This window comes from Battus philenor, unplaced genomic scaffold (genome assembly GCF_028537555.1).
Source record: "Battus philenor isolate CCGP_79_NKW_IND1 unplaced genomic scaffold, ilBatPhil1.0.hap1 SCAF_19, whole genome shotgun sequence".
In the NCBI taxonomy this organism is placed as follows: domain Eukaryota; kingdom Metazoa; phylum Arthropoda; class Insecta; order Lepidoptera; family Papilionidae; genus Battus; species Battus philenor.
The window spans coordinates 13,366,726-13,382,961 of record NW_027181681.1 but is presented as its reverse complement, the minus strand read 5'-3'; positions in this window follow the sequence as shown (position 1 = coordinate 13,382,961).

Sequence of the window (16,236 nt, the reverse complement as noted above, 5' to 3'; positions counted from 1 at the left end):
AAAAACAAGTACAAATTGTATTTTGTATAATTATTGTAACGTGTTCAAATAATATATGTAAATAAATGTTATCATAGATATAATATCTAAACACTGCGACAAAACACAACCCATATACCTACCCCTTTCTAAAATAAAGTAATGTTTTTCCTTTCCAATTCCTTCCTATCACTAAACGACATATTTTTTTTCAATTTTTAATTCAATTAATAATTATTATACAGATCGATCGATCAAAAGCATAAAAACTTTTAATAGGAGAATACATAGCTCATTATTAATGTATGGTAAACCCTATTCAAAAATCAGTGGTTTAAGACAATAATAAAAAACACTATGGTAACATAGTAATATAAAGCTTTTTCAAAATTCGAATCGTTACATATTAAAATTATTATTTATAATCTGTACCAGACTTTGTACTGTCAGAAGTTACTGGCCTGTCACATTTCAATATAGAAAATATATATTTCATAGTGATCATATTATACAGGTAATTAAAAATAAATGAAAAATAATTTTGCTGACAAAAATAAACCTTCACCTCTGAAGCTTTTACATCTAAAACCGATCACTCTGTATATAAAAATATAATTTTGGTTGATTATTTAAGTGATGTTGATTTATATCGTTTATCGTATTTATAATAGAATAACAAAGCGGCGAGATTCACCCGATTTCAAGTGACCAATTTTTCACAATGTTTGCAACGGTGTTTAAAAATTTAAAATACAAAATATTTGTAAAAACGGCCAACGTGACATCTAAAAGCATCACTCAAAATCAAGTGATACGTGTTTATGTACGTAGATTACTAAGTTATTGATACATATTGATTATATTGAAAACATAGCACAGATTTAAAATAATTTTAATTTGTTTGAGTGTTTAAAATTAGAATTTGAATGTACCAAAATTTAAATTCCGAAACCCAATTTAGATCACTCCATGCTAAACATGTTAGCGCAATAGTCCATACACTCTCAATCTTCGTTATAAAAGCTAAATGTATTTCGGCTAGAGATTTAAATTGACATCAAAACTGTCAAGATACAGATATAATATATCTTTTAATAGAATTATAAAATGGTCTTAACTAATTATTTTTTTAAACTGTGACCTAAGTAAAGCTATAATTGAATTAAGTTTGAAGTCTAGGAAGGATTGAGTTCAATATAAATAAAAAACATTTGGCGCTCACTGGCTCCTGGACTATAAATTATAATACGTAATTGAAATGTCTTTTATAATCACAGTTTGTTGCTCTAATTTATGAAATTTAAAATTTAAGCTAAAATATAAAGGTTTGTTTTGAACTAACACGCCACCTGATTTACTGGAAATATTGTTTATTTTTAATTCAAAAAAATTGGTATTAAAATTGTACTCACCAATGTTTCAAATTATAAACAAATTTTTACATAGTGTTTAGTTATAGATGTAAAAGCTTTAAAAGGATGAATGTATATCTCATTTACTATCAATTAATACATGATACATTCAATCTATAAATCAAATTTCAGAAATAATTAACAACGTAATGATAATACAGTAAGAAAAGTCGCTTTCATAATTCGGATCACTACGTATTAAAATTAATTGTTATCATAAATTACTAGCCAGTTACATTTCAATTGAAGTAATTTTTAACTTTTGATATATGAACCAGTAGACGCGGTGTTAGTAGGTCCCCCCACTAAGTGGACCAGCGACAAGTTCAAAGACAACAATATATACCTTTTAAGCTTTTATATATATTTCCAATCACCCTGTACACAAGATTGTTTTGAACTAACATGCTACCTTGTTTCTTGAATCCTAAGTTTTTGACAAAAACTTTACAATTATAATAGATTTTTAAATTATTTAATTGGTTTTTTGTCGTCACATAACTATGTTGTGATTTTGAATTAAAAAACGCGACCCTGCCACTCGGAGATTGTGAAACAAAATACTATATATATATCCTCATAAATAAGCAATACGTGACTTGCCTCTTATATATAAATATAATTTAAGTATTTCACATTGTATAGGAGAATTATAACCCATGTTCCCAAAAATATACATATATATATATGTTTGCCGCACGTTGTCCTGTATAAATAAGAGTAGAGGTAACTTGACGGCGGCCATGATGATTTGTAAGTTATTTTGTAATATCCAGAGAATTAAAGGTTTTTGAAAGAAAACCTTTTTTTATTTCCCATTTCCCAATAATATCATGAAAATATATTCATTGTAAAATCGCGTAGTTGTTGAAAATTCATATATATTCACATAGATAGATACGTATATAGTAAATACATCTTACCAAAAAGTTTTTATTGATAGTGAACGAAGAATTATTAGTGACATTATACCACCGATGACACACAAAGAAGAATTTAGGCATATAGGCATATCTGCTAAATAAAACATAAGTAATAACAAAAAGCTATATCTATTATTGTTCGTTTTGTAATTCGGGTAAACGACCGTCTCTCGTGGAACCGTTGGCCGTTGAGAACGACAGAGTCTCTAGTGACGACCACAAGCCTGTAAACGCGGCGTAGCTGGACCCGGCGGTTGGTATGTCACATAGTTAGCTAAAAATCGCTGCATGCGAGCAACGCAAGACCATTTTTGGGGGCGATCTTTGAGGTAAGAAGAAGGAGAAGAAGACTGCTGTAAGAGTTATATTATAGGTGCAGTAGTTAGAACAGTTAACTTTGTCACATAAATTAGCGGTATGACGAAATAATATCTTTGAGAGAGGCCTATGTGTTGGAGTAGGAGTCTATCGACTAAAAAGTAGAAGAAGAAGAAACTTCTGCTTCAATATAAATTAGTCAACACGTTTCAATTTCTTTTGTATTTCTCAAATGCCTGGTGACATCAAAAGAGCAATTTAAAATAGTACAGAAGGCGCTAATTTCAACCGTGTTAAGAGTAACTCCTGAGTCTTTCACACAGTTCTTGACTTCATCTTCTGTCATCTTTTCCAAAACACTTACATTGTTTCTGGTACAACCTTACTATTTACCATCACCAGATTAGCGTTAGAACATAGATCACTAATAAAAATAAGACAACCATCGCTTCGCTAGCCGCATTTATTTTTTTCCCCAGTCATCTAATTAGTAGGGGTGAAAACTAAAGTTATAAATTGCTCACAACCCTTTAAACGAACGACCTTGGAATGTCACCCTTTGACGGCGACTTAATTTTTGAAATTAGCTCAACCCCTCGAAGGGTGGTTGAACGTAACCAGTGCCGTCACGCGAAGCCATTAACTCGTTATGGATGTTATTAACACTTTGATTAATCACCGAGGGCATTCACACCCCTGCATGGAAGGATTGAAATGAACAGATCAGTGAGTCGAACGAAATCTACTAAATCAAGAATAGATTACGCATTTTATTATTTTTACTTATTTAATTTATTTCGTGAATCTGTGTCTTTTTGACATTTGAAGAGGTCGCAAAGCCTACAACTCGTTTTGTGTAACTTGGGTTAAGTTAATATCCTGATTTACGAAAGTGATTTTTTTAATATTACTGTGTTTGCTTAAGGGTCTAGATGAAGGGAAAAATGGATTTTTGTTTAATTTCGTTGGAAAGAATATTATACAACAGTAAAATTCGTACAGCCAACCTATAAAAAAAAACTAATAGTAATGTGAACATTCGGTTTAAAAGATTGGTATCAAAATTGAAACTCTAGGCTATTAAGGGTTAATCCTCCTTCCTTATGCACCTAAGCTCGATTCCTATATTACACGCAATGGGAATACCTTGACAGGTTGCTATTTCCTGGATATAATGGCTACTACTTCAAAAAACGCTGAGAGAAGAAATAGAGTTTATTATGCTGATAATGATAAATGTTAAGTTAAAAAGGGAGGTAGCATAGTGTCATATCAGGACCCTCTCTTATCTATTCCTAATTTTTTTACTTATACCAGCTTGATGCACTTGACTCGGTAGAACTACACGCTGTTTGACCTATAGTGATATATATATGACCTATGATAATGAACTAATTTCTACGAAAATTCTCAGTCATGAACACTGCCGGCGAGTAGCGAGGCAGTCGATTTTGTGCAGGTTTCATTTTGGGGCCTTTACTGCTACTCCACGACTTTTACCTACCGGCCCCTTTTTCTCTACAGCAGAGTTCCCCAAACTTTTTTGTGTCGTAGACCCCTTGCCACTTAACTAATATTTATTTTCTGTAAATTTCTTACTGTAGTGAAGTTTAGTGTTAAAAACTTAAAGTAAAAACACATCTTAATTTATACATTTATTAATTGAATTTAAGTTAAAAGTACTCAAAATAAAATTTTGTTATATGTTATGTAAAATATACGTAACATTTAATAAATATAAAATAAACTATAAATATAATAACACAAGCAATAAGTCAATATTTTTAATGAGAAGGATGAACCTGATGCTTTAATAATAAATTATCAACACTTGGCGTCAATTCAATCTGTTTTATATCTTATCAGTGTATGTGTCGAGATCCACTATCGAGGACCCCCATTTTCATTTCATGGACCCCCAAATTTTTTCTGACGTAGACCCCTTGCAGGTTGTCATAGAGCCCTAGGGGTCGATATAGACCACCTTGGGAATCACTGCTCTACAGGATAAGTCGGTCGACCCACTGCCACCCTTACACGGTGGAGTTCCTTTGCTCAATAATTTACGCGCTTATTTCTTAAGAAATAAAACCCAAATCTCTTCAGGATCATAGTGAACAAATACTGAGTCTATGTACTTTATCAGGAGAGTTGGTGGTAAAAGGTGGATAAGTAACCGAAAAATAAACCGTACCAATATGTGCCGTTTGCACCGTTAGGGACAGTACACATGTTCGTAGGTGACATAACAAAAATTAAAAAAATAAAATAATACAATTTAAATCCCTCAGTAACGCCATCTGTGCGATAGACCGGCGCGAGCGCAGGTGACTTCACGCTGCGTGCGCGCACCTGACCGCGGAGAGCTCATTGATTTTATGATTTACATCCCACCCCTACGCGTGGACAATCGATAGCAAATTAATTACTAACAGGTACAATCACAGCGAAAAGTTATTGATTTCTTAATGAGTATTTTTCTAAATTGAATTTAAATAAACAATTTATACCGAAATGTAAGAAAAGGACCAATATTTAGCAACTTAGTTAGTCGTGCAACAAAGTGCACCGCCCGCCAGCCCGCTGATAAATGCGTATGCGGCAAACAATGCGAATCACACAACCGCCACCGCCAAATTAATCAATACGTGTTTCACCCCTCCACGGGACATCTTCAGGAGTTATGTTACACCGATTAGTGCCAAATACAGAATGTTATGCTAAATATTGGTCCTTTTCTTACTTAGGATGGACTTCCGCGAGGTAACGCCAGATTCCATTAAATAGCCAACCCATCTGTTAACCTGGCAATTATGATATACCCTCCATAATCGCCTTTGGGGCAAGTCCGTGCCCTACAATGGGCATCTATTGGCTGAAACGACCATTAACATTTCATACAGACTGCAGTTATAAAATATATTTTCGTTGAAATAAATACTAGAATCTTTGTTCAAAAAGTCTTAATTTGATTCTAATAATTATCAAACTAGACCCTACGGGCATTTTATTTAATGATAAGCTCGAAGATTAAATGTGAAGATAGGAATAAATAAAACGAAATAAATGTCAAGATGAACGCAGTATGGATAAAGCAATGAATGTACTTTCCAGCTTTTTGTACAGCAACATAGTCCTATGAGATCTATCTTTTACCATCAGATGCATAACCTACTAAATGTCGTGGTCACAAAAATGCCTCTTGTGGTACTTCCTCATACATATAATATAGTAACTAGGCCAAAATCCCCATAGAAAATATCAACGCGCCTAATCTGGAATAAAACCGCTGTAATATTGAAGGTCGTTAATGAAAATTAAAAATCCGTACCTCGCCTGATTACACACAATAATTCTAGCGCTGAGAAATAATTAACTTTTATGTGGGACACAGATTCATTGGCGTCGTACAAACAAACTTGACACTTAATACTTGGAGACTAAGCGTTATTTTTGCGTGTAATTATAATTAGCGCTTGCAAAAGTGGCCTAAAATTAGAATGACTGCCTCCCACGTAAGGTTCAACTTTACGTAATTCAACTGTTAAAGAACGTACAGAGGTTTGTCGACACCAAGCGGACTAGTGTACACCAACAGGATTACGAAACAAGTGACTCTTGATACTATTAAAATATTATACAGGATGATTGATTATCGATGTGAAAACTTCAAAGGGACGAATATATTAATGTATGGTACACTTTGTCCAAAAATCAATGGATTCAAAAACAGTAAATGTATTGCAATTAAAATTGTAAAAAGACGAAAGAAATGTTCGTTAACATACAAGAAAATTTTCCATAACTCATACTTACTTACTTACTTACTCCGCTGGCTCAGTGACCCAAAGTGGGTCTTGGCCTTCGAAGCGAGAGACTTACACTTTCCTCTATCTTGCGCCATCGACTGCCATTGGTTGACATTCAATTCGCGCAAGTCTGCCTTAACGCGATCGATCCAGCGATACCTGGGTCTACCCACTGATCTTCGACCCCTCGGTTTTTCCAGGTACGCTACCTTCACGCTCCGATTCGCTCCAAGTGACCAAGCCAACGGATTCGTTGAGCTTTATATTCGCCAATGATATTTGGCTGTGCTACTAAAGTCACAGTTTCGGCATTCTTTCGGAGCCTCCAAGATCCGTCTTGATTTCTCGCTGGTCCCAAGATCTTCCGCATGATTTTGCGTTACGTCCAAGCTTCACAGCCATACATCAATATTGGTCGTATTACGGTTTTGTAGATACGGACTTTTGTACTTCTGCTTAACTCATACATTATATATTAATACATATATAGCATATTAGCTGTTTAATTATTTACGGTACCCCATATCTAAAAATCAATGGTTTATGATTACAATAATTAGTAAGAAAAAGCGTTTTAAAATTATTTATTGTTTAATGTATCTGTTCCTATAGATCTTATACTAGCAGAAGTTATTGGCTTGTCGCATTACAAAAGAATTTCAAAATGATCATTTTATACAGGTGATTGGAAATAGGCGTAAAAGCTTTCAGGTTTTTTTAACAAATGAGTTGTATTTCACTAGTTTAGATTTTTCAGTATGTTAAAATTAAACTTAATTAAGTTCACTAGCTGCGATAATGAAAAAGAAAAGGAAATCTTGCATCAGGTCATCCAGGATGATAGTTTGTTAGTAACCAGTTTGATAGTAACTACAATTAAATTGATATCAATTGAACAAATTCCGTGGACTGCACATAGAAGCAATACATCCATACTGATGGAAATTAATTCGATTTCACTCGCCTTTCTATCATACAATATGCAAAAAGCGGACTTTTTGAGATTTTTGATCACACGATCAGAATAGGCAGTGATAACCAAGAAAAATTTTTGATCACCTGAAAGGTGAGTGGACAACGATCACGTGACCGCAGTTTCATGCGCTTGTCCAATCAGGTTCGTGATTCGTTAGATGCCACGGTAACTAAAGCAGTACACATTGCCGAAGTACGACATAGATGGAGTTGTTACTCCGTCTTTTTTTTTGTTATTAGTGCGATCAAATTTCTAAATAGGAACACGATACTTAGTAGAGAGGATTATGATGCATGAAGAGCTGGAAATAACTTTAAAAGAGGTTCTGGTGTAGGTGCACCCGCGAAACCCGCTTAAACCAGCGGAATTATCAAATGTGATTTGGGCAGTAGTGACAGTCCAGTTAAGAAAAACAGGAAGGAGGAAGATAAAAGAAACCTTAAAGAGAGTTCCAAAGGTGTTCTGAAAAGAAAAAAAACTCACAACAAAAAAAGGGTTTTTAATTTGTAATCACTTTTGTAAAATAATCTTAAACCAATACCCAGAGTACATCATTACGAAACTTTATTGTCGCAAAAAAATCCTGTTTTTTCCCCCTCAATCTTATGTAATCATGTGATTCAGATACACACACTCGTATACTTAATGGTCACTATTGTTATGGGAACTAGATAAAGGTCTAATAAACTTGTCTTTGAATTAATACGGCTCCGTTGCGAATGCAATACTTTTGTTTTTCGTGAAGGAAATATCTTTACATCGCTTGACATGATTGCGCCTTTACGTGTTTTTAACGAACTTTGATTATATTAGGTAATGATTAATTTTTTTCCACATCTCTTTTTCACAATAATTATTTATTCTATTTAATAAAAACCTTCAAGTTAGAAGGAAGATGAAAAAAAAAAGAAGTAATGAATGAGTCTAGAAAAAAACGAATGTACAATTAAAATAAATAAAATTTCACACACTGTCCTATTAGGCAATCCAAATTCAAATTATTCATATTACAATTGTAGCGTTGTTTACAAAATTATTATCTAACATTTTATGAATAGTACTGTTACAGCGGTATGCATTTTTTTTAATTTGTCATGACTTCTGGTCGAAAAACTTGGTTCAAACTGTCTCATTATAAACTTAAAACAATATAAACCTTATACAGTTGTGTTAAGTACCTATTTGTCATAATTCACAGTCTGACCACAAGGAATCAGATTACCGAGAGAAGGTAATTATCGATTCGGAGGTTTTGACACGACTATGTTAGCAACAATGGTGTTGGGAACATATTATATTTATACATTAAGATTTTTGTTTAACTTTGATTGTGTTTTTTTAATGGCTCCCGCTATTGGGAGCCTTTATATATCTGGTGTGGGACAGGGACTTTTTGTTTACATATATTTAATTTTTCACGACCTTTTTTATTTTCGCTCTCTTCATTTATGCATCTTATGATCTTCCATTCGGTATTCATTCCACATTTCTTCTTTCGTTCTCTTTCACTTTATGACCTTCCATTCCTCTCTTATAACACATTAACATTTTTTTTATTTTGTTTCCGTTTGTTTGATTAGGTTATATGTTAAAGTTTTAAATCCAACTCCGAGAAAAAGTTCATTCATCGAAACAAATGTATATCCATACCAAAATTTGTGGGGCAATAACGTCTGAACTAGTATTTACTATAGTGGATAAATCTACCTTCTGTAGGAAGAGAGTTTGGAACATCATGGTCCATGGCGACATTTATAGCAGAGCTTACCTTCCGTGAGCATAGCAATAGTGATGATCTTTACCAGAAGCCATTACCCAAAAAAAATAGATTTATATTACTTTCAACTTTTTTTTTACTGTCTCTGTATCACAGCTTGTATGGTTAATCTATGGTCTAAAATTTGAGTCAGTTAGCTTTAAACCTTTTACACCTACTTCTAATCATACTGTATAATATTATTACTCCTTGAAAAAGTGTAAAATTGATGTACATGAGAAAAATAAATAAACTAAATAAAGCTGTGATATTGCAATAGAAAATACAACTGACGTGTTTGAGGATGGATGAAAGGAATGGAATGATTGAGAAAGGAAGGTGGAATTATGAAATGATAGAAGGAAGAAAGAAAGATATTGTGAACTATGGAAGACGAGGACGAAAATAAAAAATTCATGTGAAAAAATAGTTAAGAAATAAAAAACCCTGTTCCCAACAAAATCGGGCTGGAAGGAGAGGTCCCAATAGCGGAGGCCTCATCAAAACCTAAAAAAAAAATATTATCACTCCATGTTACATTTTTTTGGAATTGAAATGCAAAATAGACTAATAAATTCTGGCAATAGAGTCTACGTGGACAGACAGAATGCAATAAATAACAATTAATTTTAATATGTACTATTCCGATCTTTAATAACACCCTTTACGCTGTTATATTACCATTACAATAATTCTTATTTCAAAAGCTTTTTATTTTCAAAAAGGGTGTACCACATATTAATTTACTTTTTTTATTCATTCACCTTTTTTACGTCAATCGTCCTCTATATCATGATTATAGTATTAAGCTACTTGTTGATAGTGTCATAGGACCATCTCCACGCGGGAAAGGCAAGAAGGCGTTGGCGCGAAATTCAACTGTCACATGAGTCACGTCAATGAATGACGTTAAACGAAGCGTCCGGAAATCCGACTCCGTTATCTTTACATGAGTCGTACGTTTATTAATAAACCGTTTAAAATTCGCATCCTTCATACGTACTTCGAATCGATAAGAATAAATTAAAATAAATAAAGATTAAATCTATAGTTTAGTAGGCTTTTGACAGACGAAGCTATAACAGCAACAAAAGGCCAACAGCGTCGTATTGTTATCGAAACAGTAGATTAATTGCATCGTAATCATTTGAGAGGTACGAAATCTTTGTAGATACATAATTATTTTTAATCACACTATATTTACCTATCCCAGCGCTGAAGCTTATCCCAGACTTCTTTCCAGAAACTGAGCTTCAGAACTCACGCCGGGCACCATCATTTCAGACTTGGAATTTTTCCTGCTGAATAAAGGACTCCGTGAATTTCATACAAACATTTAGACATATAGCAAAGGTGAAATCATAAGCTACGTGTACCTAGATTTAAATGAAAAGGTCTTAATTCAGAATGAAATTGTAATAATTTGCAAAACAACCATATCACATATTTTTATGACCACATTTTTCGAAACCTATCGTTCACCCGTATCTTAACATAACAGGAATAATTATATATTTCACATGTATCATTTTTTCAACATATATTTTATTGACATCCACTTCTCTCATGTCACACAATTTATAAATCTTTATCTTCTTTCGTCCGTATCCTACCCTACAGTCTCTTTTTTTTATTCACAAATTTCTCAAACATCGCCTCTCTTCCTTGACCACAATATTTGAAATCACTGTTTATAATTACACTTTTTGTTTAAATTATCTAATTTTAATTTTAATTTATTTCATTCTAAAGAGCATTCCCTTGCTAAACGAAATTACACTAAATCACATATTTTCATTGCATTAATATTTTTATTTATGCACTAAATGCTTACAATATGTCTATGTACGTATTTTAGTGAAAGTTGTAATATATATATTTATATATATATATATATATATATATATATATATATATATATATATATATATATACATACGTACAAGATACTTAAGATAATTAAAGTTAAAGACAGTTTGCACCTTTTAAGCATTAGATATAGTTTAACTGGACTCTGTAACCAAGCAACCAAAATACAGTTAAACAATAGTATGTTTATGAAACAATACCCCCCATGGAAGCAAAAAAATAAGTACATACTGTAAATCATAAAACTCTTATTCAACGAACCATGGCTATTATCACAATTCCTCTATCAGATAACATCAGAAATGAGGAGATCCTTCAAAGAGAATAACCGATACGGTTCAGCCAATTTGCAAGTTATAGCGTACTAGCCATAGAGCGCATCGAACAGATAGCTGGTAGAACCTTAATATGTGAGGGGAGTACACTAACTAAAATGAATAGATGACCTTGAGGGAAGCCTATATCTAGCTATCCTATATCAATGACAAAAGATGTACAGATTGAACACAAGTGCAGTTGGAATGAAGTCTATGTTAAACATCGCTTGGTCAAGTAAATATTAAGTAATTCAGTCTCCATGTCTATGTCCTAACAATTGATCAAAGACGCAACGTAATCCGATACGTATGAGTAATTAAGTTGTTCCGGGCGTCAGTGAAAATGTGCAACGGAATGCACCGGCGGCCTTGTGAGTCAGCGCGCGATGGCCGCACCAGGAAAAACGTAGCGAGCGCGCTGCCTGTTCCGAGTTCACCAATCTCTTGTTATTTCTCAACCGTGTGCGGACACTGTTCACTAATCGGTTATATATCATCATCTTAGGCTTTTACAGCTCGATCGAAATTGAGCTCGCGGGTCTCATATTTCCTTTCATAAATTTGTGCTGGGTGATCGTGCCCCAGTTACAACGAAGACGCACGCATAAAGATGGACTATACTCATGTAGGTGTATAGTGTAATTAATGAGGTGTAGTGTAAGTTGAGCGAAGCGAGGACTACTCGGCGGTTGGGAGCGACACAGGCCTCTCCAGACCGCCCTCACTTGGACGCGGGTTAGGCGGGCGTGGCCGCTGTGTCGTGGGTAAAAGTGTGATGACCATTCTGTGCATCAAGCCTGACAGAGGTTCAATGTGAAGCGCATGTACTGACGTCGAAACGGAGAGCGGAATTTATTTTAATTCCGCTTTAAGGGCGACGAGAATTGCCGAATACTTCGCGATGCAGAGAAAGTGTTCCGAAGAACCGGAAGCTTTGCAGAGTTTCGCGACAAGTATACAAAACTCGTCGAGGTCTATATTCAAGAGGTATTACGCGAGGGCTTCGAGTTCCTCGTTGGGCGAATGGGACCCGGTATGGGGCTTGGAGGCTTTCGGTTGCTCTGAGTGAGCCGCCGAAGAAGCAGGAGCGAGAGTAGTGGTCTTGTCTCTCGGGTAGAGTGATTTAGTCTAAGCTGATGTCGCCGGAGGTAGAAGGAGATTTCAGAGTGAGCTTCGAAACTTTCTCCGTGAGAGCGGACGAGGAGGATCGGGCGGCGTCCTTTGCAGGGCGGGAGTTTCATCTTTCACAATTTCTCTCTTTATTCTTTTTTTCATCATTCCTGTTTTCTATCATTCAGCAAACATTCAGCATACACTATTCATTTACATTACATTCACGTATCCCCTCCCATCCTTCGTCACATTTCCTGTAACACGGTTTTGATATATCTAATTAGACATAACGACATAACTAATTACACGTAATTACTTCACCCACCACCCTGCAACAAAACCGCAAGAAAGTGTGGCGGCTCTCCTCTTCTTCCAAAAGAGAAGCGACGCTGCCGCAAGCAATGCACGTACCCATTTCCACTTTGCAAGCCACTCTAAGCTTTTCATATACGGGACAGCAAGTAATTGAATGCACCACGTGGTCCACTGCTGGGTCAAAGATGCACGAGGGACTTCCGGGATGTGTACATTAGGACATGTAATAAAAAGGTTAGGTTAGGAAATGTACTGAAATCTAATATGTAAAATTCTTGTGTCACGGTGTTCGAACTTGAACTCCTCCGAAACGGCTTGACCGATTTTTACCAAATTTTACATGCGTATTCAGTATGTCTGAGAATCGGCTACTATATATTTTCCATACCCCTAAGTGATAAGGGTGGTCCGCCCTTAAATTTTATTTTTAATTTTTTAGACATTTTTTTTGGTTTTTATTTTATTATGATGCAACATACTAAAATACATACAAACCTAAATTTTCACCTCTCTACGATCAACCCTTATTTTACATTTGTTAATTAAAAACTTTAATTTTTTTTTGCAAAACAACGTTTGCGGGATCAGCTAGTAATTATATAATATTATACTAAGTAAAAGTATATAATTCCTATTTTATTTCTGTAACACTTATACCCTTATAAGCTTCTAACGCTTTAATGACATCGATCGAGGTAGTAAACACTTTGCAACGACGTGGTTTTAGAAACAATAGCTTCCTCAATATCAATTGCGTTGCGCCGGAACTGTGCACTCTACCCCGCGATGACGGCGCCGGACGCCAAGTGCCCAGTTCCTGCGCAGCCCGCGACGCTGATAAGGATGTACTCGATGCGCACGCGCAGACAATCACGCAATCAACGTCACGGGCGCAGGTACGTCTGCTGATTGCTCACGTCGGAATACTTTATCATCATCATATCAGCTGATAAACACCCTGCTAGACATAGGCCTCTCACAAATGTAAAAATTCTTTATTTAATATCCGATAGATAATCCTCAGACCTGAAAAGAACAGACGAAAGAAAACAAAACTCTTTGTGGACAATGATATGAATAAATAAATTTCGCATCCACTATAATCTAAAACATAAATAATATAACAGTCAGAAGAGAGACAGAAGACTTATACACCACACATCAAGCAAGTCCGGTCATATACGAAAGCGTTGTGACAAAGACGGAAGACTAATATACACCACACATCAAGCAATTCCGGTCATAACGAAAACGTTGTCGAGAATTTTTTTCTGAATTTAAATTGGCCAGAGTCATGTGTTTTAACCCTTAACTTGGCAGATTTTATTTAATATTACATTAATATTCATACCACTTCACTTTTAACACCCAAGGATGCCAACAGAAAAAACTGAACAAGCGTTCGAAAATTAAGAAATTACCTAAACATTCACATACAAATGATTACTTTGCGTTCAAAATTGATGCCACAGGTTTTTTTTTAATTCTGATGTATCTCTACAGATATATTATCAAGAAAAGGGTTAAATCATAAAGCGACTTACTTTGATTACATCGACAATTTACATCTAAATATATTTAAAAAAAAATCTTTTTTTGTAAATTCACTTATGTAGGTAGTTACACAAAGCAATGCCGTCGTAGTTTTAGCCCTTAGACGCCCTTTTCATAGTCATAGACATGCCCCAAAGATATCTATGAAAGGATATATCATAATCGCCATATATCTTTTGATAGGTAAGTTGGCGATCACAGTGTGGTATTATGGTACGCAGAGCACGGTGCTGCTCATCCTTTGGAAACTTATTTATGAGGAATGGCAATCCTATATAATCAATGAACAAAGTGTAAATTATATATGATTGTATCTGTCGAAAGTTTCTAGTTTTTCCATGTAAAGAGTGCGCGCTACTGTATCTTGCCTCGACGTTTAAAAGGCTGTATTGCAGCCGGTGAAAACCACGGCGAATAAGCTTTATATATTTATAATGGTTTTATATTAATGCATTTAACTATCAGTGTGATAGTAATAACTGACGTAATAAAAAAAATTGTTTTATATTTAATGGAATCAGGCGTTACCTTGCGGAAGTCCATCATAAGTAAGAAAAGGAACAATATTTAGCCTCTTCCGCACATGCAGTGGTAGTCGTGCATCAAAGTGCACCGCCCGCCAGCCCGTTGATAAATGCGCATGCGGCAAACAATGCGAATTACACAACTGCCACCGTTAATTCACTCAACATTTACAAATTTTATTTTTTCAACATTTGCCACAAATATTAATAAAAATGGAACAAATCAAAATTGTTTTATTTTTATTAATATTTGTGGCAAGACTAAATGTAGACATTGCCAAAAAAATTACTGGTTAACTTCTTCTCACTGAATGAACTGTGGCCGAGGAAGAATCTACGTCGTTTTGCTTACAGACACTATGAAGTTATTAATAATGTCTGTTATATTTCTCGGCCGTGCCTTATAACTGTTTTGCCTATGGTTAGTTGATATAATTCTATGTTCATTATATCAGAGCAGAAATATTTCTCTACGGGTTTCTCCGGCCGGGTTTGTTGCATTAAAAATACACGTAACCACGTCATTTGAAGGAAACGAACGTAAGAGGATCGTGGAAAAGGTGACTTGGATTAAAATGAATCGTTTTACCGCGAAAATTTCTTACGCCATTTTATTATCAGTTCGTCGAACGCATCTGAAACTTACGTGTTTATATACGTACGTTAATAATAATTGCATATTGATAATTTTTAATGGAATCAGGCGTTACCTTGCGGAAGTCCATCCTAAGTAAGAAAAGGACCAATATTTAGCCACTTCCGCACATGCATTGATAGTCGTGCAATAAATGCACCGCCCGCCAGCCCGCTGATAAATGCGTATGCGGCAAACAATGCGAATCACACAACCGCCACCGCCAAATTACTAAACACGTGTTTCACCCCTCCACGGGGCATCTTCAGGAGTTATGTTACACCGATTAGTGCCAAACACTCACTCTGTGTTACTTCTGCACGACTACCACTGCATGTGCGGAAGTGACTAAATATTGGTCCTTTTCTTGCTTATTGATAACACTTACATTCATTAAGGAAGGTGATGCACTCCTTGAGTAGGCGTCCTTACTCTGGGGAGAATATCTCGATACAAAGAAACACCCTGTATCTGACTCATACCCAAGCAGATACATAGGCAGATTCAACCACGCTTACCATCCACGAAGCTCAAGGACAAAAGCGCCAGGCGGTCATCGTTGTCCGTAGAACAACAGAAACCCTCGGGCTGTATAATACGAGTACTATCCATCACGCAGCGGTAGCAATATCACATCACACACGTGCGTGAATTACACGGACAAGACTCAAGACGTGATCGCAAGGTTCATCGATGTGGCGAATACGGCAACCGCCACACAGATACTGGCACACAAC